Raw genomic sequence first — 5,213 nt, forward strand, 5'->3', positions numbered from 1 at the left:
TCTTCAGGCCTGGCTTTCGAACATCATCGAGCACGTGGCTTTTACGAGCGTTGCGTTGCTGCACAGGCTGTACACGCGCTCGGTAAGGCCGTGGCAAGGGCGGCACCCAGGACGCCAAAGACCTGTCCCGGACAATGACAAGACGGGCCGCATCGTTGCAGACCCGCACGGGACCTGCGCTCCCTGGTCACCTTCAGACACTCCACGACCGTCTCGGTGGCAACAAGGCTTGAGGGACGGCGGGGGGGGGGGGCGATTTCAGGTACTTGGGGGAGAGCAGCTCTCATGTCTCCGTGAAAGGACCCTGTCCCCGCGTCGTGCATGTCCCCGCGCAAGAAGGGCGGAGGACGAGCGGATGCTCTTGCCGGCGGAAGCCCGCGGGAACTGGCGCGTGCGCAGACCGGCACGCGGGGGGCACAGGGTGCTCGCCGCTGCCCTCCCTCCCTTCCCGCAGCACAGCTGCTTGGGCTCCTGGCAGCGCCAGAATATTTCTTGGGCATAAAAGGCTGCCAGGCCAGGGCTGAGTGCCATGGTAAGAGAGGCGAGAAATGCACCAATGAAGGGAATTTCTCTTTCCTTTTCTCAGAACCCTGAACTAAAAATAAAACAGAGGACACTGCACTACTACAAATACAAACCAGCACAGGGGGAAACGCCCACGGCCCCCCTACCCCCCCCACTCTCTCACAGGGTGGCTGTGAACGTGGCATGAATTAATACATACAGAGCACTTCAGATGCTGTTTACCAGATGGAGGGCTATATAATTTTTTAAAAAGATTTTATTTATTTATTTGCGAGAGAGAGCACACAAGGGAAGAGGTCAGAGGGAGAAGCAGACTCCCCACCAAGCAGGGAGCCCCATGCGGGACTCGATCCGGGGTTCCAGGATTATGACCTGAGCCACCCAGGCGCCCCTAATTGCTATTATCATTCCTTACATTAGGGTGGCCCCACATCCCTATTGGATCCTTCAAAGGAATAAAACACGCCGAGTTGCTCAACATAATTCGCTTCCATCAAGTCTTGACCAAGAATAGAGTGAGTTGCGAGGCACTCCCCTTTGCACATCAAAATCAATATAAACAGCGAAATGAAAGAAAAAATGGAAGGATTAGGCTCTTGCTAACTAAGCGCAGGAAACAGAGAATTCAAGCACGATTCCAGCAGAATCCCTCCGCGGAGCGTAGCTGCTCTCGGTTGAGCAAATAACATCACCAGGCAGACTTGAGAAAACCTTTGGAGAACCCCCCCCCACGTCCCCCCATCTCGAATCTTAGGGGTTTGGGGGAGCAGCCATGTCATTGCAGAGCTGAAGGAAGCCTGGGTTTCTAGAAGTCAAACGTGAAATGATTTTCCTGCTTGCTTCCCTTCTCCTGGAGGTCACCGCCCCCCGCCCCCCCGGCCCATTTTGGTGAGTGTGACGGCCGGCCGGGCCGTCTGTGTTTACTCCACTCGCTGGAAGGCGACAGCCGGTAGGGGCCACTGAGCTCAACCGGCCACCCTCCTCGTTTGACACCCGCGGCTGATAGCTGCGTCCCAGTTCGTCATCGGCATCCCTCCTGGCATGGCTGGGGCCGCGAACACTGGGAAAACGGGACAGGTTCCTCCTCCCCACATTCTCACAGAGGCCAAGGTCATCGGCCCCCTCCCCCAGCCGGCTTCACACACAGTTTTCACTGTTCCTCTCCGCTCCCGCGCGAGGCGGCGTCTGAAGCGTCAGGCCTTGGCCGCGGAGGGAAGAACAAAACCAGCCTCCCAGCACTCGGGAGACTTACAAGAGCTCAAGGAAGGTCAAAAGGGTGAATTACGCGGTGACTTGTGTATAATCCGCATCTTTCCAGTGCTCTCCGGGCTGAGGCTGACTGCAGGGGAGGCAGAGGTGGAGAAAAAGCATCGACAGTCACAGAACACGGAGCTTCGAGCAGGTGATGGTCCTCCTCTGTCTTCCGGGCTCTGCACGGCGTTCTGCTAGCTCTTCCTCCGAAGAGCATTTAGGGAGAACAAATGACTGTTTCCAGATTTGTGTCAAAGTAGGAGTCGGAAATAACTGGATATCGTGTAAGATTTTCTTTATTCCTAGTCAAGAAAGAAAAGGCCCGAGAATTGGAGGACATGGTCCAGAACGGAGAGCTGTAAATCCCGACGAATCACTTCCATTCAAAAGGAGCCAGGAAGGCTTCACGGAGGAGGTGCGCCTTGTATAGCTCTTCTCCCCTCTTCTTATTTCATTCTGCGTTGTTTCCTTGCACAGGGACTTCGAGAATCCGGTAGAATTTAGGTAAAATTAGGATAGGCATAACTTTACACTCTCATACGACCATGCATAGAAATGCCAAGTGCCCATTGCATCCTGGGAACTTCCGGTCTCTCTCTCAGGGCGCCTGCGCACTAGGAATCGGCGGCCGGTGCTCTCTGGGCCGCCGGAAGCTCTGTGCTGTTGGCCACTCAGCCGCGTCGAGGTAGGATTATGGCCCCAGTTCTTTGCAGAGCTGAGTGGCTGGGATCTCATATGAAACCGGGAAGAACATATTCTTAGGAGTGTTTTCCCACACCCACCCCCAAGCTTTATTTATTTATTTAGTAAGTAAGCTCCCTGCCCCATGTGGGGGGATCGAACCCACAACCCTGAGATCAGGAGGCACGCGCTCTACTGACTGAGCCAGCCAGGCACCCCCCCGCCCGCCCTTGACCTTTATAAGGGTCATTACCTGTCTGCCTCATCCATTCAGGCTTCCAGTACCTCCCATGCTGTCCTCACTTGAATGTCTGTGTAAAGGCATAACGGATACGTTAGAGAAACCACTCAGCAAAGCAACCGTTTTTAGGTTTTAGGATCACCCCTTTCACTATGAAATAAGACGGCCCTTTCAAGTAACAAAATGGAGAAAGGATCAAATGTGAGTCATGACTCAGTTACACTTCTCTGCTTGAACGCTTCCCAAACCATCGCCTTGTGTAAGATGTGACGGACATCGGACTGTATTGACCTTTCACCCAAGAATAACCCTGGATGCCCAATAAATTCACACCTTGCAGGGTTCTCATATTCCGTATAGAATTTCTATGCCCCTACAGTCACCACACGTCCATGCTACAAACCAGAGGCCAGCTAATGTTCAGGGTACGGAGGACCTGCTGGCACTTTCATTCATTAGGGCATTCGTAGATGCTCCTGGGCAAGTGCAGCCGTTTATTTGAAGCAAGTCATTTATCTACAGAAGCCTTCGGTGCATGTGAAGAAGTGAAAGTAGGCTTCTCGTAGGTACTTCGGAATTCCATATAAAAGGAGACAAGGGTTTAGTAAATGCTTCTGATGCCACGACTTTGGTTAAATATATGTGAACATCCTGAATGATATAAACATACAAGACTCTAGAAAGATCTGACACCCCCCCCCAATTCCTTACCGCCTTTTCTCATTGGGACTACCTTACCCCGTAGTATCAGCAGCCCTGGCTCCTGCTTTCACTTCCATATGTTTCCCACCTCCGGTTTCTCCCTACCCTAGTCCACTATCCAAGGCCCCAAAGTGATTTTTCTCAATGTACATTTGATCGTGGTACCACCTTGCTCAAACCCACAAAGCCCTCAGACTCCTTAGAAGACATTCGAGGTCCTCCCCAGTTTGTTGCCCACCTGATCTGCCGCATCCTTGCCTCTCTCTCCTTCAGCCCTGTCCTGTAGATAGTCACACTGGACTAGTGTCACCGTGACCACGAGACGTCCCGTGCTTGCCCAGGCCTGTGCCTTTGCACCTACCGTTCCCTTCCCGCCTTTTGCAGTCAGCACAGGGCCCCTCCCTCTCCTAGGTCAGCTCAAGGATGACTTTTGCTAGGTCTCCCCGCCCAGACCGAGTTGGTGGCCGCCTCGCCGCCATCTGGTCTCAGCGCGCGCACTGTCTCCTTGTAGCACGCGTTTCCAGCTCCGCGTTAGCATGCGTTTTGTGCACCGCTTGCTCGTGCCCTCCTGGAGGGTTAGAGCAGAAGTTTTGCGCAGTGTTTAATAAATGTTTGTTACATGAATGAATGAATGAGTTAATAAATTAATTATTTTCCCCCACCGTGGACATTAGTCAACATTTAGAACAGTTCGTTTCCACTCGGGAATCCCTTTATTTCCATATAGTATAATGAGGGCTGTTAAGTTTACCAGGGGCCTGGGAAAAGGAAATGTAATAAATGGGGAAGTATTTTTAAGTAGGCATGTGTGAGCATTACCTTAAACCTTTTTTTAAAAAAAAATTATTTATTTATTTGACAGAGAGAGAAAGAGAGATCACAAGTAGGCAGAGACAGGCAGAAGCATGTTCCCTGCTGAGCAGAGAGCCTGATGTGGGGCTCGATCCCAGGACCCTGAGATCATGACCTGAGCTGAGGGTAGAGGCTCAACCCACTGAGCCACCCAGGCACCCCTACCTTAAACCTTTTAAAGACAGAAGTTATACTCAGGAAAACATTGTAAATGAGAATGTGGGGGAAAATGGTTTGCTGAGTAATAGCTAGGCGTGAAAAGTTCATTTCTTTTCCTTTTTTTTAAAGCTGTAGACCCAGTGTGGGGCTTGGACTCATGCCCTGTGATCCAGTCCCATGCTCTATGGACTGAGCCAGCCAGGTACCCTTTAAAGAAAAAGTACCCAGGTACTTTTAAAGAAAAGTTCTTTTCTTTAACCCTGGGAATAAAGTGATAACCCACATTCCAGTCCCCTCCCTCTACCTGCTTTTGCCAGTGTTTACCAAGTGAAAAAGAGCCATTGAGTGGTTTCATCCAGACTTCTGGTCTCTGAAATACGTTCATTTTCATTGTTCTTGATTTTCTTAATTTTATGAAGATCAGGTGACATTTGCAAATGTGTTAACATGGTTTAAAAATAAGTTGCTTGCTGTAGGTAAAAATTATTTGTTCAGTTTACAAAATTGGAAATTTCTCCATCCAAAGCTTAATTTATATGTTTGCTTTGGTATAATTTGAATCATGGCACAATTTGTAAAGTAAGCCACAGAATTGTGCATTTTTAATTTTTTTAAAGATTTTATTTTTTTGAATGCCTGCCTGGCTCAGTCGAAAGAGTGTGCAACTCTTAGTTTGAGATAATGAGTTCAAGCCTCCATATCGATGTAGAGATTACAAGAAAAACATAAATAAACTTTTAAAATATTTCATTTCATTTTTAAGTAATCTCTACACCCCATGTGGGGCTCAAACTCACAATCC

Source organism: Neovison vison, chromosome X (assembly GCF_020171115.1).
Source record: "Neovison vison isolate M4711 chromosome X, ASM_NN_V1, whole genome shotgun sequence".
Taxonomy (NCBI): domain Eukaryota; kingdom Metazoa; phylum Chordata; class Mammalia; order Carnivora; family Mustelidae; genus Neogale; species Neogale vison.